This window comes from Monodelphis domestica, chromosome 4, assembly GCF_027887165.1.
Source record: "Monodelphis domestica isolate mMonDom1 chromosome 4, mMonDom1.pri, whole genome shotgun sequence".
Classification (NCBI taxonomy): domain Eukaryota; kingdom Metazoa; phylum Chordata; class Mammalia; order Didelphimorphia; family Didelphidae; genus Monodelphis; species Monodelphis domestica.
The window spans coordinates 14,968,990-14,993,153 of NC_077230.1; the positions used below are offsets into that span (position 1 = coordinate 14,968,990).

Genomic DNA, 24,164 nt, shown 5'->3' on the forward strand with positions numbered 1-24,164 from the left:
GATCAAAGAAGCTTCTCTGATTACTCCTAGTACATACACAATAACTCCCACAATGGGAATGGAATGGCTTGATAGAATTGATAGAAGCTGTTGAAAATGAATTCTGCCAATTATAATGATTGAATATGACATGAAAAAGAAATATGAGAACTAACCTCGTTCATTTTTTTGGTAGTGGTGGGGAACTATGTCTGTGATTAGATTTGGTTGATATTTTGGCTATTTCTTACTCAACTTTTTTCTTTTTATGATTCTTTTTTTAAAAACAAGGGCTAAGGGGAAGCTGGGTAGCTCAGTGGATTGAGAACCAGGCCTAGAGATGGGAGGTCCTAAGTTCAAATCTGACCTCAGACACTTCCCAGCTGTGTGACCCTGGGCAAGTCACTTGACCCCCATTGCCTAGCCCTTACCATTCTTCTGCCTTGGAGCCAATACACAGTATTGACTCCAAGATGGAAGGTAAGGGTTTATTAAAAAGGAAAAAAAAAACAAGGGCTAAAAAATTAAAAACAAGGTATGGTTCCCTGGGAGGCTGTCAAGACATGCTTAGAAATATAGGGAATATGAAAACAAAAGTTATCAATAAAAAATTTTAAAATAGACCCAGAGCCTACCTGACTGCTATGAACAGTGGTATGTCCCTTTAGCTGCAAGCTCTCTTTATTTGCACCCTCAGATTGACTGATCTTCTAATTCAGAAAGTGGGCTGGAATTGTGAAGCAGAGCTTGAAGACTAGAGTAGCTGCCAAGTTTAGGGGTTGAGGGCAAGGGATGCATCACAGACTCAAGCACGTAACACCAGGGAAGAGACAACACAAGGAATTGGTGAATATTAGGCTATTATAAAGGACGACATGAAGTCTTATTCTAGCATGGCGGCAGCAGGAATAAAGAAGCCAGAGACTGTGATGAGAAGAGAGAAATGGGATTTTGCTGTAATTGGGGATACAAATGGAAGCAAGGAAGCTCAACCTCTTGCCAGTAGTTTGCCTGATAGAGCCTCATTCAAACCTTTCTCTAGGGGGATGCCTAAAAGGGGTTGAGGGATAGCAGGTGACATGTCAGTCAATAAACATCTAATACGCCCCTATTATGTGCCAGACACTGTGTTAAGTGCTGCCAAGTATCATTTGAAGGACTATGGAAGGATTTTTAAGGGGAAAGAAAAGACACTTGGAAATAATGGCAGCTGGGATGATATTGCATCCATGTTGCCTGCAGGTATCAGACCTCTGGTGGCTTAAATCTTAAAGTCTTTGAACACTTCCATGTTCCAGTAAGGGATGGGCTAAATGGATGGAGGAGGCTAGTATGGGCGTAGAAGTACTCAAAGCAGACTGTTGCTCTATAGAACTGGAAACACCACAGAGGGTGACTCAGCTCATCTACTGGCAGTGACCACAGCAGAGAAGGTGGTGAACCCAGGGTGGTAGTGTAACATTTTAGTAGAAAACACTGGCATCCGAGATCCTACCTTTGGCACTTGATCCCCGGATGACCTTGGGAAAGTCACTTAATCTTTCTGAGACTCAGTTTTCTTATCTGTAAAATGAGAAAATTGGAATCAATGGCCACTTAGGTCATTTCCAATATTAGATTCATGATTCTACGGTATTTACCAGTGGTAAAGGTGACTGTGATACTTCCGTGCTTATCCATATTGAGGAGAGAAGAAAGGCCTAAAATATGAGACTGAATTTCTGGGTTGACTCTCTTATTCCTTTGCTTTAGATGTTGAGGTTGAGGAGGGAGCCGACTGTGGGAACCTCCTCCTGGGAGTCAGATCAGGGAAGAAGTAGAGTTTTTTCCTTTGTGATGGTGGGTGTATTGCTTTAAATTTTACTATGCTTTTATCTAACCCAATTACACCTTGAGTGGAGATGAGTGACAGAAAGAAAATGCTGGATCTGGGAAATGGCGAAATCATGTAAGCAACTTGTCATGTTTGACATACATCCTTGATAAAGAGTCTAATGGTAGAAGCAAGGGGGTGGGATCCTGGGTGATTGACAGTCCTCTGATCCAGGGACCTGACTATTAATGGGACTCTGTCAACAACATTGTTACTCATAGACTACAGACAAGTTCCCTGTGAAGATATAGTGAAAGAGAGCAAGCCACAGAAAGATTCCTGGGGACAAAGTAGATACCTTTCCATCTGTACCTTGTGGATAGTCTGTCATGAGAAAGTCCAATGGCTGCAAATAAGTTAAAATGAAGTAAAGGATGGAGATTTGAAGAGGGTAATTTTAGCGTTTTCCAACTGCTTTCTACCCATCCTTCCTCCCTTTCTCTCTCCCTTTCTCCCTCTCACTTTCCTTCCTTCCTTCCTTCCTTCCTTCCTTCCTTCCTTCCTTCCTTCCTTCCTTCCTTCCTTCCTTCCTTTTAAACTTTTACCTTCTCTCTTAGAATTGATACCATGTTCCAAGGCAGAAGAGCAGTAAGGGTTAGGCAATAGGGCTCAAGTGACTTACCCAGGGTTACACAGCTAGGAAATGTCTGAGGCCAGATTTGAACCCAGAATCTCCTATCTCTGGGTCTGATCTCTAGCTACCCAGCTACCTAGCTGCCCCTACATTGCTCTTAATAGGAAAGGGTCCTGCTCATCTCCATCCTTCCTCTCCCAGTAAAGAGAATCTTTGAAGAAAGAAAAGCGAAAGGAATAATGAGAAAATACAGGAAAACAAATAGTATTGAGCATTTTACCTTATAAACACTACCATAAATTTCCCTTTTCCCCATCTTCCACAAAATGGAAAGTTCAAGCATATTAATTTTGTAGTGTACCATAAATGCTCTTCTCAATAATATTTATAGCTAGTTGAAACATATAGGTAAATCATGTTCCTGTCTGACTTTAGTTTTCCTTAGATATGAAATAAGGATGACCTTTGACATCTCTTCCATCATTGGCATTCCGTGATTCTATAATCTTGAGGCAGGATCAGTTCTGAAGTACCTTCTAAGTTGGCACTTAGTTCAATTCAGCAGACACTGAATATACCTCTTCTATGGACCAAACACTGTTCTAGCCCCTTGTGGAGTTTTAGTGTTGCCTTTTATGGTACTGGGATCCTTTGAAAGCTGATAATCCATCTATAGCTTAAAACTGAACTGCATTTATCTGCAGAGATTTTTTTTTCTTAAAGAAATTAAGCTTCTTTCGATATTAAGGTTCAACCCTATTGCTTCCCTAAAATCTCATAGCATTGAAACTAGGTCACCATAAGATATTTATTCCTTTTTCTAAGCAGAGAATAGCTGTGCTCAGAGGCAGGATTCTTCTGCTTTCTCCGGCCTCTTGACAGGTCCTGTCTCAGTCCTACTTGTTAGCAGATGCCAGACCATAAGAAAAAACTGAAATAGCCAACCCTTTGGGGGAGGAATAAATTGGTCTTTCTCCTTTTGCTAAAGGATGGACTAGGTTTAGTCATCCACACCTCTTTATGTCCTTCCTCCTCCCCATCATCAAATGAGAACCCATTGTAATCCCCTTGTTCTGGGTCCAGGCTTGACTCTGGCCAGTTTTTTCAAGTTCCTCTTTGGTTTTATCTCATAACCTGCTCATAGCACTAAGGCACCTCTCCTCTGTCCTCTGTGTGACGCTTACTTTTAGTTTATTTGAGTCAATGGTTTTCTGTGCCTCAGTGCTATGCAGAAATACTGGTAAAATATTTGGATTCAAAAGATGGAATTCTGCTATGTTGAGCTTATGAATATTGAGAGATAAAAACATTCATAAAGAACTTATTGTATGCCAGACATTGTGATGAATGCTGGTAATAGAAATATAAGCAAGCAAGACAATCTTTGCCCCCAAGAAATTTACCTTCTAATGGAGAAGACAACACACAGAAAGAGGAGTAGAAATATTTGTTTAGGACCATGAAGAGGAGACAGTTGGAAAGTAATGTGGAGGCCTAAACTCCAGAAAGATCAGAAAAAACTCATCTTGAGACCAGGAAATCCAGGGAATCTAAGTCCAAGATTCTTATGGGAGTGGATGAATCTTATGGGAGGATGAATCCTAAAAAGGACAGTCTGGTGAGGAAATGAAAAAAAGCGTGGACCCTAAAAGGATATGGTAAAAAAAAAAAAAGCTCATATGTGAGGATCAGGGGACCCCAACACTTTCCAGTTTGTTCTAGAAATGAGGAAAGGAAAAAAATTCCCCATGCATAAGACTTATGTATGCAAAAGAGATTTATTAGAGAATATTCTTTAGATCTTTTGGGGAATGGGAAGTTTTGCTGCAGTTCTCCAAATATGTTCTCAAATTGGAATGGTGTGATGGTGTGGCGTTTCCCTCAAGATGACTTCTTTGTTGTAAAGAAAAAGTTCTATCTCATCACTATGTGTGTTAGAGATTCTCCCTCCTTTAAGGGAATCCACAATGGTGATGTAGAAGAATCTTCACTTTGGAATTTTTGAGCAGAGTCATTGGTTGAAGGCTAAGGTCTTGAGAGTGTTCTCACTCTGCTTGAAGTTGGTAATCAAGGGAGATATGGAGGATCTTGTCTCTGAGCCCAGGTATAATGGACCACTTAGATCTAGAAGCTCTTGTGGAAATGGGGAAAACTTCTTGATTGGTATCTTGGTGCAGTTTTCCATTTGTAACTTGTTCCAAGCTATTCATGCCCTTCATGAACTCTGATGTTTGCTGATCTTCAATCTTGTAGAATTCCACAGAATTCCAAAGTGCTCCGCAATACAAATTATTACTATTAAAAAAAAAAATACTCTCTTTCTTTGGGCGATGACAGCAGAAGGAGCCAAGAGTTAATTATATAGATTCCTATAAGGAACTTATTACAGATTGCTTTATCACAAACTGTAATTTCCATCCACGACCCTCCACTACAATGAAAAATGTACAATTCAAATCCAGGTTTTGGGGACCCCAATCCGCCAGAGTCTCCCATGTGTTCCAACTTGCCATCATTACTCCTCATCTCTTATGGCATGTAAGCTTACTTTGGGTTTTAGAATAGGTTACACTGAAGTATGGCCTGCCCAAAGGTTTTATGCTTGATAATCAATTTGGCATACTATATATCCTCATGGATAGCTTTTGGAAAGGAGCAGTGGTAGCCATAGACAATTGCCTATAATCTTCACTTATCGGAGATCTTCCCTTTGGCCAAGCTGACACCTAAAGTTCATTCATTCATTCATTCATTCATTCATTCATTCATCATTCATTCATTCACCATTCAGCAAATATTTATTAAGCATCTAAGTAAGATACTATGCCAAGACACAACCATTTGTATGCAGTGACTGACATCACTCTGACTTTTGGTGCAAAATCTGATCAATGTGTGAGAACCAGGCCCAAACTCTACACACACACACACACACACACACACACACACACACACACACACACACACACACTTTTCTTGGTAGTCTCCTCTGAGAACTCAGGGATCCCTGATGACAATTGTAGCTCTCTCAGAGGGGAGAGGAGCTTCAAGGTAGGAAGATAGAGACAGGATAGACATTTTAGATACCACGAGGGGGATGACGGAGTCAAATTAGAGATATGAGGTGGCATGAATGAGTCTTTATTAATTATCAGTGAGCCACAGCCAAGCTCTGATCAAAGGACCATTCTGAAGGCTTTTACCAGTCCAGAGATCCATTTTTAATACCACAGAGGTCAGAGAGGTGATAGAGAAAGATTAAAGATGGAGCTTGGCCAGAGGCCAAGCTCCTGAAAGGACAGCCATCAGCTAGCCTGAAAGAGAGAGCGAAAGCGGAGCTTGCTGGGCTACTTATACACTTTGCTACGTAGTACATAGGGATGACCCTCATTGGTTAATGACAAGGTGTAGGTGTGGTTTCTCTTGACCAGGCGAGAACAAAGAAACTTGTTTTCCCGCCTAAGCTGGGAGAAGCTGGGGTCAAGGGTCAGAGGCCTTCCCAGCCATGAGCAATACTGAGCATGCTCAAGACTGAGCATGCTCTCTTTTAAGGCAATCTGCACATACCAACTGTTCCCCTTGCCCATAGCTAGGGGTGGACTGCTACAACAATGAGAAGAAACAGCTGATGATGGAAGTTTACGTCTCTCCCCTTATCTACTTCATTTCTGATCATCCATCCCCAAGACAAACAAATAATATCAATAATGAATAAATAAAAGTGCCTCCAGAAACCAATGAGTACTTTCTTCTTCTTCATTCCTACTCTCCACAGAATGGTTTTATTTTCTTCTTCAAAGTGTTTCTCCATTTCTCAGATCTTCTCATTGTACAACTAATTAATCCAAGGAGCCATTTCCTGGATTTATGGTAGCCTTGGAACTCTATATTGGGCCTTTATTTCAGAAAAGGCTCCCTCTGTGCAGTATCATATGTTCCCTCCATAGGAAAATGGTTGGGTTTTTTTATTCCACTGTGTGGAAAATTCATAGGGTTTTCTCTGTGGAGTGGGGTTCAGGGTGGTGGTGGGAGGCGATTGCCAACTAAGCACTGGCTATTGTGTAATCAAGTCATTTGGGAATATTAGGCAAAGAAAGAGGAAGGCATGTTAGCTATGGTTGCATCAAATAGTCGCACAACTTCAAATATGGTGTTTAAGGCAAGTGCAGTTTTGACTGTCACATTCCCAATTCCCACAGAGAATGCTTATTAGAGACAGAAGTTGCCTAGACACTTGGTCTTTACCACTGGGGTTTGATGATTCTACATGCACACCACAGAGAAACCAATCTGTACTTGGAACTGATGAGCCTGGTCAAATCCATATGGTTCTTTGATTTGTACTGATTTCCCTAGCTAAATCAGAACAAGGCAAATTACAGGCCCTTACTGAGCAATTGTGATGGGCAAGGCACAGTACTCGGTATTATGGGAGATGCAAAGATCTGTGAGCCATAGACTCTCTTCTCCAGGAGGGTGGATGTAATGGGGCTTGGATGCATGCCCAGATCACCTAAAATAGAAGTACCCATGTGGGAGATGCCTGGGACCCGCTTTTGGGAAAAGACAGATATTCAATGCTTCCCTACCCTGTGGGCTGATATGGCCTCTTTCTATTGGCTGCATAGCAGAAACTACCTGTCTTTAAAAGCTACCACATTGGGATAATCTTGCTCTCTTTTTAGAATTACTCAAAGGGGAAGGTATTGTTCACTTGTGTCATGGGGACCAGGAACCAAATTGGGTAGGAGAAAGTTGACCTTTTCTTCCCCTTTAGTTTTTATAACCCTGAGAAATGGGCTTTGGACTTGTTTTTATTTCTTGTGCCCTTTATCAGGTTGGGATGTGGAAGTGGAATTCAGAACCTGGGCCATGGAGACCTTGGATTCAGGATTCCAGGCCAGGTATTATAGCAGGGAAACCCTGAGAAGCCAGAGTCTTAAGGACATAAGCCCAGGCTAGCATGGGACTTGGAACTCAGTGTGACTGGTGATTTACAGGAACCGAGCTAAGCTTATGAACCTTGTCTTCCTCTCTTCCCTAGAAACGGAAATGGTGTTTGTTCTGGCTATAATTTTGAAGCAAATATTCCTCTACCAAAGCTAATCTATGAAGGGGTTAAATGAAACTGGGAGTACTGAAGACCCCTAAATGGACATAGAATTGGTGAGGCTTGAGTCAGTAATGGAGATGAGAAATTCTCTTAATGCCTTCTCCTCCTTTTCCTCCTCCCTTGCAGCTGGACTCTACTATCTCTGCTGCAACTGCCATGATGACCTTGTCCTCCTCACATGGATGATAAAACTACCAACAGGACTTGGGCTGCCATCAGCCAGTAGATCAGCCTGGAGTTCTATGTCTCCTAAATCTATACCTTACTGCTTCAACCAAGATGAGGTGGCATTGAAGAACTTTCCCAAGTATTTCCTACACCGTAAAGACAGAGAACATGCTGAGAAGCTGATGGAACGTCAGACTAATGAGATGGTGGGATTTTTCTACGGGACATAAGAAACCAGACAGCAGTGATTGGGAGAGAAGCTGAATGAAATGGAGTGTGCTCTGTATTTGGGGGGGGGAAATGACAATCAGTCTTTACTGGAATTTTACAGGCTGACAAAAATGACCCCCATTTCTGTGATTTCATCAAAACCTAGTACTTGGACCAACAGGTAAAATCCATCAAACAACTGAGTGATCACGTCACCAATCTGCGCAAAATGGGAGCCCTGATCATGACAGGGTGGAATATCTTTTTGACCAGCACACCCTTGAAGGCAATGGGAGGAGCTGTGGGCATGACTCCCACTGTCCTTCAATGCATGCGTATTTTAGTTATCTGACCTTTTTAATAATCTCTACTCAAAACAACCACCATTTACATTCCAATGAAGTGACTTTGGTAGTGATGAAAAAAAAAGGGTTCTGAAGAATCCGAAGGGACAGGATAAATTATAATATATATGATATTACAAATGGTTTTGTGGCTTCTAGTAACAATGTAGGCTATTTAGACATATATGTGTATACATGTATAGATCTGTATGCCTATATACTGTAAGGATAATTTAGTGTTGTGACTTGAAATCTAGATTTAAATGGTCGGGGTCGCCAAATAAAATTTCCAAGTCAGTCTGGAAATTATGGAGATTTTAATTAATAGAGAGAGAAGGAATTAAGGAAAGGAAGAGAGAGAGAGAGAGAGAGAGAGAGAGAGAGAGAGAGAGAGAGAGAGAGAGAGAGAGAGAGAGAGAGAGAATTAATGTAAATTGCTCTGGCTCAGGCTGAGCCAGGCAGTAGTTAAAGGCCTTGGCCAAAGTGGCCTCCCTGAGCCTAAAGGTAAGGGAATCAGTCTTATCATTCACCACTAGACTGTCTCCAAGCTGGGTTCCAGTCCTCCACTGAACTCAATCTCCTGAACTGAGTTCAGAATCCAATTCTACTCCAAACTGAATTCAATGAACTGACTTTTTACCCTTTCTTTTAAAGAAGTTTTCTATGTCATCTCTCCTAAATTTTTACATCTACCAATCACAGTAGATGCTTTTTTCCAGGACTTCCCATTCTTAGTTCTCACCACTCTTTAGTTGTTACCTTCTCTGGTTAGATTATATCTTCTGAGTACTTCACACTTCTTTGTTAAGCTCACCTTTTGTGAGTGTGAGTGTGACCTTTTTGTGATTAATTTAACCTTTACAGGCACTTAACACCTTTTTGTATTAGATCTAAAAATAGACTTAGTTTAAGGTTCTAGCTTCACTATAAGGTATGAGTTATGTACCTGCATTGTTCAATCAGGAGTTTACAACTTTATCTTCCCCTAAAGTATGTCTAAGTATGGGTGGCGTAATGTAAAGTTCCTAAGATATTCCTGATACTGGTTAGACCAAGTATCTCCATTGTTACAATAAGGAAATAGCTAAATAAAATCTTCTAAAGTATAGTTTGAGTAGTTTTTAAGATTCATAATACAGACATATGTATGTTCACCTTTACATGTACAGAAGTCTATGCATACCTTTTGGTATTATCAGCACATACATGCAAATGTGTACACACATATATCTCTAGGAAGCAACCTTGGTGATACCTAGTGAATCCTTTTGTTTATCCAGATCTATGATTTCATTGGAAGCTTTAGAGAGCTCCTGGAACAGGAAATTTTCCTGTCAATGCAGATCAATGTCTTTCCTGTAACTTGCAATGTTAGAGAGCTGCCAGGGGCACTGTGAGGTTTGATGACAACTTTGATCACCCAGTTTTATTGGGATGGCTGAGGTGTGACCACAGGGAGGAGGCTGAGTTGCTTGATTCTTATTTTCTTTCTGTTTTCTCTGAAAAAAGGAGAAAGATCAGAAATGATGGAATAAAAATGGCCCTTCCCCAGTTTGGCCCTAGAGACTGTAAGGAGAGACCAAGAGTTAGTTGAAGGATAGTAAGTGGATAGTAAGAGATGGTTGACTTTGATGAATTAAAGTCATCTGACCTAGATCAATCATATCCGTTAGTCCAGAGAGCTGTATTTGCTGAGCAACTGTCAGAAAATTGGAAAGATCAGAAGTATCACAATGTTGAAGAAGGGCAAATGTTCCAATTTCTTAAAAAGAAAAGAGGCTGCCAATTAGAGGCCAATGAACTTCTCTTCCTGGGAAAATTCTCAAATGGATCATTTAAGAGATGATTGGGAAGAGCAACTAGGTAGTCTGGAGTAGAGGTTCAAATGTGAACTCAGATACTTCCTAGCTATGGGAACCTGGCCAAGTCCCTTAACCCCATGGCTTAAAACTGGTATTAACACAGAAGGTAAGGGTTTGGGACTAGGGGGAAGATGATTGGGAAGCATCTACAGAGGAAGCAGTGATTCTAAAGATCTAGCAGGACTTCTTCAGGAACCAACCACCTCATCTGTTTTTACTTTTTTATTGAGGAAGGGTGGGTTGCCCAAGATCACAAAATTAGAAGAAAATGGGAATGCTGCAGCCTAGAATTTTAGATAAATTCCAATTTTGGGTAAATCAAATACTTTGGATAAATTTTGGATCTAATTTTGGATAAAGAGCTATGGATTGCCATAAGGATATTGATAAGCTAGAGGGAGTCCAGAGGAGGTCAATGAGGATAATGAAAGGCCTTAAGTCTATATCTGAAAATTTGTTGAAAGAACTGGGCATGTTTAGCCTGGAAAAGAGAGGTTTGAGTGGCAGTGATGCAGTAGGATAAAGTGTTGGGCCTTTAGTCAGGAAGACACATTTTTCTGAGTTCAAATCTGACCTCAGACACTAATTACATGACCCTGTTAGCCTCAGTTTCCTCATCTGTAAAAATGCATTGGAGAGGGAAATGGCAAACCCCTCCAGTCTCTTTGCCACAGAGAGCTCCAAATGGGGTGATGAAGGGTCTGACACAACTGAAAACAATGGAACAACAAAGACAAAAACTATTTTCAAGTATTTGAAAGGTTATCACTTGGAGGAGAGATTAGATTTAGTCTGTTTGGTAACTGTGAACAAGTCACTTAAGCTCTGTCTTCTTCAGTTTCCTCAGCTACCAAATGGGGATAATAATTGCTCCTAACTGACAAAATTATTGTGTGGATGAAATGAAATCACATTTGCAAAGCCCTCAGGAGACTTCCGGTTCCACAGCCAAGATGGTGGAGCAGAAGCAGGGAAGTTGGAAACCACCATGTAAAACCAATAGCACCTCGCCTGACATATATTATTAGTTGGTGCTCCTTTCTCTTCCCCAGTTTGGCCCTAGAGGTTGACTCCTTCTGAGGTCAAGTTGAACAAGACCTAGTGATTTTGTTTGCTGGATAAATAGGGCAAAGGTTGCCAGTTTAACAGTTCCGCCCACTTCTCTTGCCCCGGGCTTGCTTTGTATGGTAACCCGGGACTTTGTGGGCGTAGAGAAGACTCTACTCTCCCCAGCTCCACGGAGCTCCTTTGTAATTCTGCCAAGCAGAATCCCTGGGATAATTTGAAGGGAAACCAAGGGAAGGGTGTGATGGGACTTAAAGGGAGTTTTATACTCTTAATTCAGATAAAAGTTTAGATGGTGACACCTTCCCGCCCCCTCAAACGCTAGTGGCAGAACAAAAAAAAAAATTCAAAAGAAAGACTTTAAAATGCCCGGCGGCTCTTCTCGGGAGGTGAGGCTGGCTAAACCCCGCCTGTCGACTTTAAAGTGGTGGCCGACCCCTGCCCTCGGGGCTAGAAACTGCAATGAAAAAGAAGAGCCAGGAGCTGGAAGAGCTGGAGCCGAAGTTGGGACTGAGATGGTTCCCGCAAAGAGGATGCTTCACCACGAACGACTGTGGCAGGCAGCAGATGGCGGCAGAGAGCAACAGCAGCAATTCAGCTGAGATTGCTAAGGAGAGAGGGAGGAAGCCGGGAAGAGAGCAGCGCAGTAAAAGCATCCAATGAGAGAGCAGTAGGATGACATCACCAGAGAACATCGGTACCTCTGCAAATTGAAACTACTCATGTACCCTGGCCACTCTATGCTCCCTCTGTATGAGCTTCTCTGTGCATGTTCTATGTTCTCAGTAGACAGAAGGCTGGGTCTGGAGTCAGGAAGACCTCTGTTCAAAACCAGCCTCAGGTCCTTCCGAATTACGTAACTCTGGGCAAGTCACTTCACCTTTGCTTGCCTCAATTTCTTTAAATTAAAAATGAATATAATAAAGATATCTTTTTTGTTAGAGTTCTTGGTAGGATCAAATGAGATAATAATTATTAAAAGGACTTAGCACAGTGCCTGGCATGTACTTCTTGTTGTTCAGCCATTTTTCAGTCCTGCCTTCTCTTCATTACCCCATTTGGGGTTGTCTTGGTAGAGATACTGGAGTGATCTGTCATTTCCTTCTCCAGCTCATATCTATAGATGAGGAAACTGAGGCAAACAGGGTTAAGTGACTTGTTCAAGATCACACAGCTAGGAAGCGTCTGAGGTCACATTTGAACTTAGAATAATGAGTCTTCTTGACTCCAGGTCTGGAACTCTATCCACTGGGCCACTTAGCTGTCCTCCACGACATAGTAAGCACTATATAAATGTATAATCCTTTGCAATCCTTCCTCTTTTAAATGTACCCTCCCTGAAAGTGTCTGTCTGTCTTTCTTTCTTTCTTTCTTTCTTTCTTTCTTTCTTTCTTTCTTTCTTTCTTTCTTTCTTTTTCTTTCTTTCTTTCTTTCTCTCTCTCTCTCTTTCTCTCTCTCTCTCTTTCTCTCTCTCTCTCTTTCTCTCTCTCTCTTTCTTTCTTTCTTTCTTTCTTTCTTTCTTTCTTTCTTTCTTTCTTTCTTTCTTTCTTTCTTTCTTTCTTTCTTTCTTTCCTTCCTTCCTTCCTTCCTTCCTTCCTTCCTTCCTTCCTTCCTTCCTTCCTTCCTTCCTTCCTTCCTTCCTTCCTTCCTTCCTTCCTTCCTTCCTTCCTTCCTCTTACCTTAGAATCAATATTGCATTGGTTCCAAGAAAGAAGAGTAGTAAAGACTAGGCAATTGGAGTTGTGATTTTCCCAGGGTCACACAGCTAGGACATATCTGATGTCATATTTGAACCCAGGACCTCCTATCCCCAGGACTGGGTTTCTGTCCACTGAGCCATTATCTGTCCCTGGTAAATCTTTCTTGTAACTTATCTTACTATGCTATTTGTTTGTGAAATGTTGACTTCCCTGGCCCCCACTGTCTACAGGCTAAATATATTACATCTCATCCCTTCTTTAGGGGTTACTACTATACTTAAGGGGCTTGAGGAATATCTAGTCTCTACCAATTTCTCCAACACTAACTGATGGTGTTTCCTTAAATGTAGGATTGGGTCCCTTGTACTCCACTTCCATTAACAGTCAGATTAGTTTTTTCAAAGGAATATTTTCTTCAAAAGATATAGGGAATATATAATCATTCAGCATTATCTCTCATACCCCTTGTACCATCTTAGTCTAAGGGGATGGAAAGGAGATTAGGGTCATTCACTTCCTATAATGTTCCACATTTTAGGTCTAAAACTTGTCTTGGGCTCCAGTCCCAGGAATCTGGACTTCTGAGAGCTTCCCTGCTGGACTATCAGGTTACAATAATTCCACCTGAAATCCTGGTCCAAAAGCTCTAGGGCTTGAGGTCCAAGGTCAGGAGGACTTCACACCAGCACCTAAAAGTGAGAACAAATGAAACCAAATAGACAAAGGCACCAGACTGGGAAAAGTGAGTAGAAGAAATCCTTTCTTTCCTATTCTGAGCTGTGGGTAAACTGATCTTTTGCCTTTTAGATGGCAGTAGAAAAGAGAATGTAGGAAAGGTTACAGAGCTGTCCCAGTTGGCTTATTCCAGCCATGCAATCAATCAAAGGAAGCTATTCCCACCCACATGGTAGGAAAATGTAGGATGCAGAGTACCTTTATGTTAGATGATCTGGGTGTACATAGGACAAAGCTTCCATTTTTAATTAATGTATCCTTAGTTTGGCCTACTACAAATAAATAGATCACTGAGGTAATAAATACCTTCAATCTAGGGTAGTTTTGGGGGGATTCCCTTGTGAGAACCAATATGGTGTCCCATCTAAAAATCATGCCATCTTTTGCTGAAGATTGCTTCAATCTCCCTTCTTTACACATCTGATACTCATTTGTCACAAGCTGCCTAACTTGAGCTTTATGGATAGCTGCCAACCTCTTCTACTCAGACTTCTTACTGGTTCTTCCACATTAGTGCATTTCCTATCCCAAGATAATATACTGTTCTCCATTTTTAAAATGTAAAACTTGTTTCTTAATTTTTTTGAAGTTTATACTGTTCTTCATTTTATTCTTGTTGGAAATCAGTTCTATGTAGGAAAAAAATTTTTTTTCTATCCTTAGAAGAAAATAAATTCTTTTCCCAATTTTCTTCAACCTCTCTTAATTATTTTTTGAATTGTGTTTTGAGTTCTTCCAAAGTCTGTGTCCAATTCACTGGAGTTTCTGTGTTTTTGCTTGGTGTTCCTTGGTCTTCCTCTGTTCCATTTGTTCTTTGTTCATTACCTGAATAAAAGTTGTGGATTCTAATTTCCTTTTTCTTTTCCTGTTGTTTACTCATATTTTTTCCTTCTTTACCCCTCTTTATTGGCTATATTCTTGCTCCTCGGTTTATTTGCTGGATATTTTATTTTGCTGGATATTTATTTGCTGGATTTTGAGTTTGAGCTTTTCTGCCCTGAAGGGGCTTCTTCTCTGCTCAGGTGATTAACTGGATTAGGCTGAAGGAACTGACCTGTTATATTAATGTGTCCTGAGGCCAGATCTTCCCCCAGCTGGTGGGTCCAAGCCCTGAGCTTCCCCAGGTACTCTGTCATGGTTGTAGCCTTTGCCCTGGAATCCCACAGTCAGCTGGCTTTGGCATCACGGGTCTCTGCCCAGTGGGTGGGGGAGGGGTGTTGGATCTTTCCCTTATACCTACCTGAGTATTCAACTTTATCCATGTACCTTTCAGGTTGACTCAGTAGGAGAGACCTGTGGCTCTGTCTAGTTGTTGAGTTTGGCTTTCTGTCTATTTTGAACACTTACTCTTCTGGTTGTTTATAAGCTCTGTGAGACTGAGTTTTTCTGCCCTTTGGAGGCTTCTTCTCTGCACTATTGATAAACTGGATCAAGCTAGTTGGGCTGATCTGCAGAGCTGAATGTGCCCTGAGGCCAAAACTTCCAGCCGGAGAGTCCAAAGATGGAGGTGTGGTGGCGGAAGACGGCAACTAGCCTGCCCTCTTCTCTGCTTCTCTCCTTCAGCAGCCTCCTCTCCAGCTGTGGTCTGAACCTGGAGCTTCACGTAGTTGTGGTTGCAAGACACTCTGTCCCAGCTGGAGTCCCGCGATCCCACGGACTACTCAAGTCTCAGCACAGTGGGTGGGGAGGGGCACTGGGTCCTTCCTTCTTTATTTTCCTTAAACCCAAGAATTCAACCTTCTCTTCTACTTTTTAAGTTGAATGGAGCAGGAGGGCCCCGCAGCTCGGGCTCATTGTTGGATTTGGTTTTTTGTCCCCCTTCAAGCCCTTTTTTTTGGATTGGTGTGAAAGGGTTTTCATCGGGGAATCGACGCCATCTTGACTCCACCCCCTATAGAAGAAAGTAGAAGAATAAAGAAGATAAATAATGTCATTTTTGGAGGGAGCTGGTAAATGCTTTAATATTTTCATTTAAAACTAATTTTGAGTAAAAACAATGACTACAAAGATAATATTGACATATTTGGCTCCTTGTACTTTCCCTAAACCAGATAATCATCCTTTTTTTTTTTTTTGGTGCTTGACTAGCTCTGTCCACCTGCTGAGATCTCAGTAGAAATCGATCTCCTCGGGTTTCCGTGTTACATAAAAATCTATTCAGGACAGGTCAAATAGGAAGCAGCCATCCACAGAACATGGCTTTTCTTCAAGAAGGTGGGGAGCAGAGTTCACTTTAGCATCAAGGTCTCTGATATTCTTTAAAATGCTATGAGAAAAGCGAGAAAATAAGCGGAGACCACAGATTGAAGTAAAAAGGAAAAGGAACAAGAATGGCTCTCTTTCCCCTCCATTTTCGTTTTTGTCTCTGAAGCCCCTCTCTTACCTTGGGGAGTGTGCTTGAAGTAGATAGGGAGGGACACGAGAAGAAAGAGAACAAAACAAAGAATGTTCCAGAATGCTTTTTACCCATGAAGAAAGTAATGAAATTCAATAATAATACCTTTCTGAGCATTTAATATTAAAAAAAACTTTTATAAACATCTCATTTCATGTATATTGCTTGGGAGGGTCATTTTACTTAATAGGAAAAAAACTAGAGTCTAGAAGATGTGAGTTCAAATTCTGATTTTACTACTTTATTAACTAATGTTACATTTCATTTAGAGATTAGTGAATATAGAAATGTAATTTTTTTTGGTCTGTTCATTATCGTCCTCATGTATATAAGGAATCTGTGAATCCCAGGTTAAGAGCACTTGAGCTAACTGATCTTTAAGGTTCTTGGTCCCTTTTAGTTTTAACAATCTTTGATTTCATAATACTGAATTGGCCAACTTCTAGTGTCCTTTCTAAGTTTGAAAAGTTTGATTATATTCTCACACCCAAACTAAGAAGGAAGTAAGACAAGATTTTTCATTTCCACTTTAAAAATGAGGAAACAGACACAGATGTGAACTCGCCCCGTTTTTAATGTCATACTTCCAGCACTTAGCTGTGGTTTTTAATGTGTTCTTTTTGATTGGGTCCAGCAAGTTAATGACAGATTCAGGATTAGAACACAGGTTGCAGAGTCCTTGTTTCAATCTACTACTCAGCACTAAATTTTTTAAAGGAAATAGTATAGATTGTACCTTTAACTTTTTCTTAAAAAAAAATTTTTTTTAAACCCTTACCTTCTGTCTTGGAGTCAATACTGTGTGTTGGCTCCAAGGCAGAAGAGTGGTAAGGGCTAGGCAATGGGGGTCAAGTGACTTGCCCAGGGTCACACAGCTAGGAAGTGTCTGAGGCCAGATTTGAACCTAGGACCTCCTATCTCTGGGCCTGACTCTCAATCCACTGAGCCACCCAGCTGCCCCCTACCTTTACCTTTTTCCCAGAAAATTTGCATGGATGTCATAAGTAACTAATAGAATGTTACTTCCTTTCATTCCATTTACTCTAGAATTGACTATAACCTAAGCAAAATGTGAAAATTTAGACAATACACAAGATGTTTTTTCCCTTCAACTTTGTCTAGCATCATTCAGATAGAACAGCCACTCTGTATTCAAGAGAAAAGCAAATAAATCAACCAACCACTTCACAATTGTCAAACAGGGAATAATATCATGCAGTTTGCACAGCCCTTTATTAGCACTGGGTGGTTCTCTAACACCTTTCTTCTAATATGACCTCATATAAGAAGGAACCCAAGAGCAGAATAGGAAAAGAAGACTAATGGGTTCTCAAATAGGGAACCACCTGTGAAAACATCACGGTGCATGAATGGCATGCTTTCTGATCAGAGGAAAACTGTACTCTGTAGGGGTGAGACCATTACACTCTTATTCAGGAGTCTGCTGATTTCTATACTGCTTCCAAAATGTTAGAAATGTTCTGCCTTTGTTTCTTTCTCCATAAGGAGCCACATTATTCACAATTTACTTTCTAAAGGGAGCCAGTATAATGGGAAATTGGTGCATGCTCAGGTCACTTAAGATTGAATTGCCCAAGAGAGATTCTGAGGACCTGGTTCTTCATGACAGAAGAGTTAGTGGATGCCGATACATGGACATTATGTGCTAGCCTACCTTGTGGTTAGGAGCAGTCTTTTTCTAGTGGCTGAATAGCCACTTTAAAAATGACTTGATTGAGAAAATTCTCCCTCTTTCCTACATTCAGGTCTAAGGGTGTCACTATGTGACATTTACAGGAGGTGTCACTATGACAAGCTGGCCTGGAAGCTTCCCCCCCCACACACACCTTAAGCCAGGTATCCCAGAGAATTGGGCTCAGAGATTTGGTCTTTTTTTTCTTTGTTGTTTTTCACTTTGAGGCCATTCTATAGGGAATGGAATCAAACCACAGGTACTGGGAACCTCAAGAATCCAGGCTTAATGTTTCAGTGAGCAAGGGTGTAGAACACTAGCTCAGTGGAGTTTTAGTCTTGAACTTGACTAATGCGATGTAGGAACTGAGTTAAGTTATGAACTTAATCTTCCTCCTCTTCCCAGATACTGAGCTGGTATAGGAGGAATTATGCCTCGAAATATTGAAAATATTTGTATGTTCCTAAATCTTTGAAGCAAATATCCTTTTTGTAAAAGTTAATTCAATGTTAAGTAGTTGAATAGACCTGGTTAAATTCTCCAGTTCCTTAAAAAGGAACATAATCAATAAGGACTTGAACCATTGCCAAAGGATAACTGAGTAAGGGAATAAGACATTGTGATAAAACTGGTCCTTAACTAGTGGGGCCAGATCGAACCCGTTTTATACCAAAATGTGCAATAATAACTCGGAGTTCTGTAGCACTTTACAGTTTGCCAATCATTTTACTCAAAAACAATAGAGTGAGGCATGTCTTGTAAGGATTTTTATCCCCACTTTATAGATGTGACCTAGAGAAGAGGCAAACAGGAGAAGGTGAAATAGTAAGGATTATAAACTGAACTGATTACTCAGACTCTGGGCAGAATGAGCTACATTCTGGAGAGCAGCAACAAGGTAGAATGAAGTGTAATGCTCTCATTAGTTAACCAGATTTCATCTTGGATCCTTGTGCCTTCTATTCTTCTGTCTATGTCTCTTACTAAATAAATACAACCTCTCCCAAGTGGCACTGAAGGGTCTAGTCTTCAGGGAAATAGAGGGAAAGACATGGAACTGAGTTTAAGATAAAATGAAGTAGGTACCATATTCATATTTCAAAATCCCAAATCTTTTAAATAATCATTTCCCCAGAGTAGTTAACCATAAGGATTAGTGAAAGATGACGAAGGACTAAAGCTAGTTTCAAATAAGTATGGAAGGTAGAAGATATTTTAAAAAAATCTTACCTTCTGTCTTAGAGTAGATATTAAGTATCTCTTCCAACACAGAAGAGCTATAAGGGATAGGCAATTGGCGTCAAGTGACTTGCCCATGGTCCCACAATTAATAAGTGTGTGAGGTCAAATTTGAACCCAGGACCTCCTGTCTCTCAGCCTGGTACTCTATGTCAGTTCCACAGAACATCTATGTAAGTTGACATACAAGTTGGTTTCTGATCTTAAGAAGAAAATGAAAGGGATGGAGAAATGTATTTCTACTTTCCAAATTGTCAGGGAAAAAGGAGAAAAAGCAAGAGAGATAGAAAGACAGATGGGGATTCTTTTCTGCATTGTGAGATTGGGGGATAGAAGAATGTGATATAGAAAGAAAGCAAAAAGGATCACTACATTTGGAGCTTTCTAATTCATATGAGGCTTTTCCTGTAAAAGGTGAAGATCGAAACATTTTAGGCTCAAATAGTTCCTTGTATTCCAAGAAATTATGATGGCATATCATAGGTGCCATGAGCTAAGATGTCATCTAGTAAGATTTAGAGATATAAAAATTTCCCCTAAGGACTCCTACAAAATGCTATCTCATTGTTGTCCTTTTCTTAGATGAATTATCTCTTGTTATCCACTAATTCTGTAATATTAAGTAATTTAGATTCCTTTTAAGTTTGAATCTCTTCAAAGTCTCTTTGATAATTTTAATTTTTATTGTATCATGATCAATAAAAGATACCTTAACAATTTTTGCTTTTCTATATTCATTATGTTATTATGCCATAACACATAACCAGTTTTATAAATAAGTCTGAGAAATATTAACAAAAATATAGAAAATTTTCTATTCCCATCTTGTAATTGTCAAAGAGCCATGATAATATAATTTTTAGGAGATTCTAGTCAGGTTCTTGACTTCTTCTTTGTTAGACTTATTGAGGTCTAAAAGTAGTATGTTGAAATCCCTAACTACTAGAATGGTTTAAAAAAAAAACTACTATTGTTTTTATGTGTTTCTCCATGTAATTAAATCCATATTTCCTTTTGGTACTTTATAAGCCATTTGGTGCATATGTGTATTTACTTAAGTTGGTTTTACTTCATTTTTTAAACAAATAAATAAATTCTTTAAATAAAATGTCATTTCTCTGCTTATTTCCTTTGGGCAGCTAAGTAATTAGTAAACAGGAGTCCAGAGTCAAGAATATATAAGTTTAAATTTGGCCTCTGACATTTGCTAGCTTACTAGCTATATGACCCTGGGCAAGTCACTTAACTTCTATTTGCCTTGGTTTCCTTATCTGTAAAATGAGGATAATAATAACACCTACTTCCAAAAGTTGTTATGAGCATCAAATGAGAATTTTTTGGGGGGGTTTTCTTTTTAAACTCTTACCTTCCATCTTGGAAGCAATACTGGGTATTGGTTCTAAGGCAGAATAGTAGTAAGGGCTAGGCAATGGGAGTTAAGTGACTTGCCCAGGGTCACATTAGCTAGGAAGTATCTAAAATCACATTTGAACCCAGGACCTCCCATCTATGGACCTGGTTTTCAATCCACTGAACCACCTAGCTACCCCCATGAGAAGATGTTTATAAAGTGCTTAGCAAAGTTTCTGGCATATGGGAAATGCTATATTATACCAATTGCTTTTATGTTATTATTATTATCATACATATTTATTGTTATTGTTTGAGATCATAATCACTAGTCCTGGTTTTTTAATTTGCCTAAAGAATAACAAATCTGCTCCAACCATTCAGTTTCTCTGTGTGAAGAATTCTTGTTTTAAATGGGTTTCTTGTAAACATAATAATGAAAATGGGTTTGACAAATATAAGAATTTAAAAAATTGTTGTGGTTGCCATTTATAAAATTAAGTCAAGAGGCTGATTAGTAGCTTTATTACAACAAGATAGAGATAGTAAAGGGGGAAATGTAGGAAGGAGGTAGAAAATATTGCCTAGCTAAACAACCTATAATTGCCCATACAAAGAAATCCAGTTCAACTCCAACAAAGGCTCCCTCAAGTCCCAATCTCTAACTAGGAGTCATGGTAGTTTCTTCAGTAAGTCTTACCAATGCAGAATCAATCTCCAATGGAGAAGCCCAACGCAGAAGAATCCCTCCAACAAAGGAGACCCTCCAATGCAGAAATAGTCCAGCAAGAGCCACCAAGGCAGCAAAATGAATCAGAATGCCCTTGGCTGGCTTTTATAAGCAGTTTTCTCCATGTCACTTCCTGTCTCTCTGGTTTTGAGTTCCTTTCACTGTGGGCTGGTCTATCACATCTCAGGAACCAATCATAGTCTTCCAATTTGCCTAGCATGGGGGTGGGGGAAGTGGGGTGGGAGTGGGAGGGTGAAGGATGGGGTGTGCAGTGCTTGAGGTCTTTTAGCACTGTGTTAATGACTAAGTAAGTGTGAAAGGCGGAGGACTTGATTAAGTTAAAATAAATAAAAAGAGTTTAAATTCTCTTTCACATAAACAGCATATTGCTGGATTTTGTTTTTTAATTATTCTGTTCTCCTCTTCCATTTTATGGATGAGTTCACATTCATTTCATGGTTGTGATGGAAAATTGTACCTTTTCTTCCAGCATATTCTCAATATCCTCCTTTCCCATCTCTTTATAGAGATAAAGAAGGTGGTATAAGAAAAGGAATGTGTTGATCCATGTTCCTGATCTGAAAATGACACGATTTGTTTCCATATCATTTTTCTTTTCCCCTAATGCAGACCATAATCACTAGTTCCCATACTTTGCTTTCTTTTTAATCATCCTTTTATGACCTACTCTCCAAAGTTGAAATTTGATTTGCTTGTTACTACTCTTTCCCTAACTCTATTCTCCTTCTTAAAGCCCTTCTACTATCCCTTAAAGCCCTTCTACTATCCCTTTTCATTGTTCCTGGCTCTTTTCTCATTGAATTTAATGAATTACTAAATCAAACTCCTGTGTGTGTGTGTGTGTGTGTGTGTGTGTGTGTGTGTGTGTGTGTGTGTGTGTGTGTGTTTAATCTCTCTTTGCCTGGTTCAGGTGAGAGTGAAGTTCATGGGATGACCATACCCAACTCTTCCTCTATTTTTACATATTTTTCTCATTTATTACAATTTTACAAGTTCTCCTTTTCCTTGTTTCTTTTATAGTGTATTCCCTTCCCCTTTCTTTTTCTTTCTTCTCTTATGATAATCAAGATATAACAGAGGGCAGCTGGGTGGCTCAGTGGGTAGAGAGTCAGGCCTAGAAATGGGAAGTCCTAGGTTCAAATCTGACCTCAGACACTTCCCATCTGTGACCCTGGGCAAGTCACTTGACCCCCATTACCTAGCCCTTGCCACTCTTCTGCCTTGGAACCAATACAGAGTATTAATTCCAAGATGAAAGGTAAGGGTTAAAAAAAAAAAGATATAACAGAACTACTTCTAATACTCTTTTTTTTTCTTATATAAACCTTGAGATCATTAGTATTCAGATTTCTTTTCTGATCTTTGAAATCATTCATTAATATTCTGAAATATGTTCTTATTTCTTCTTTCCCTTATTAGAATGTAAACACTTTATCATTATGAGACCTCTTGCAATTATTCAAATGATCTTACCTTTATGACTTTCTCTTGTGACCTATTTGCATTCCAGTTTCCATTCCTCTCTGGTCTTTTCATTAGGAATGGTTGGAAGTCATTTACTCCATTTCAGATCCAAGAAGGACCAGGTGATTCAAAGTCTAGAGTGCTACATCTAGAGTTAAAGTTTTACTTTGGACACTTTCTAGCTTTGTGATCTTGTGAAAGTTACGACCTCTTTGAACTTATTTTCTCATCAGTAAAATCATCATAATATGCAGTAGCACCCAGCTTCCAGAGTTAGTATAAGGCACAAATGAGATAACACACATCAAGTATTTTGCAGACTTTAAAGCACCATATAAATACTGGCTATTTTTAGTTTTCTCATGTTGGGAAGCACTCAGTTTTGTCGGATGCTATTCTTGGTTTGAGCTTTTATCTTTTGCCTTTTTGAATTTTCTTTTCCAAGCTATCATTATAAAGCTGTATAAGCCTTTGGGTTTTACTATTGAAATCTTCCCCTTTTGTCTGTTATTTAGTTCATGGCCCTTGTACTGGAATGAAAACTTTCAGGGTACCTTGTAAGGATTGGGTAAAAGGGAATAAGGAAAGATTGTACTGGGGAATGGAGGTGGTGAAGGGACAGAAGGAATGAGGGCTGATGGGATAAAGGGAGAGATAACCACTGGGGCTGAGAGATTATGTGTGAAATCCTCTCTTTCCCTCACCCTCAAACCTAAGAGAGGTACCCTGAGCTGATATGATGGCCAGGAAATAAACAGCTCAATAAATGGGCTTCAGGGCAATTATGGAGTTCATTTGCCCTCAGGACTTGGCTGGTGTGAGTCCAAGAAGCCTCACTAGTCTGGCAGGCTGACTGTCCTTGTTGACTGTTGATTAGCCAAGGCTCAATGGCTAGCCTAGTCTAACCCCCTCTCTTTCTTCTAAACTGCTATCTTGAATCTGACTGCCAGTTTCTTCAATATAAAGTTGTTTAATCATTCAAGTAAGAAAAGGAGGGATAGGTTTGTGGGAATAGGAGACCCTACAGGTTCTTTGCCCTTCTTGAGTGGAGCCAAATGGCTCAGGCTTCAGCTTCTCTTTCTCCTTCCTCTCTCATCTCTGTCGCTATCCTATTCTAATCAGATGGCAAGTGTCCTTCTTGGGAAGATCAAGGGTTGGGAAGGGTCTTCATAGGGATCCCTTGAAATTCAAGGGATCAGCACCCTTCAGCAGCAGTTGTTCTTTTTTTAGCTGATTATCTAAAGATATTAGGAATCTTCTCTCTTCAGGGCAAGGGAAATGGAGGCATGGCTCTGTCACCACAGGTTGGGATCTTCAGCTTGGGTTTTAGCTTCTGACTCTCCAGAGTTCACAAGGCAAAGACCCCTTTCCCAGCTTTTTCTCAAACAAACTTCTTCTCCTGCTCCAACTGCCGCTCTCCCTCCTGGCAACATTCTAAATGATGGGTCCTCAGTCTCAGTTTTCCTTTCCACAACCTGTATGGTGTCACTTCGAATAGGTTCTGTGTTACTGTCTTGTCGCTCTTACCTCCAGCCTCTCCTTTTTTTTTTCCTTTTGTGTTTCAGTCTTAAAAATTCCATTTATTGGCAGGTGATAGATAAGAATTTTCCCATGTCCCTGATTTGCATAGTTCATTATTGACTTTTGCC

At 40.1% G+C, this 24,164-nt stretch overlaps 1 pseudogene; it reads left to right on the forward strand.

Annotated features, from left to right (window-relative positions):
* The first annotated feature begins 854 nt into the window (after positions 1 to 854).
* On the forward strand, positions 855 to 11,851 carry LOC100617838 (ferritin heavy chain-like; annotated as a pseudogene).
* Positions 11,852 to 24,164: the final 12,313 nt, after the last annotated feature.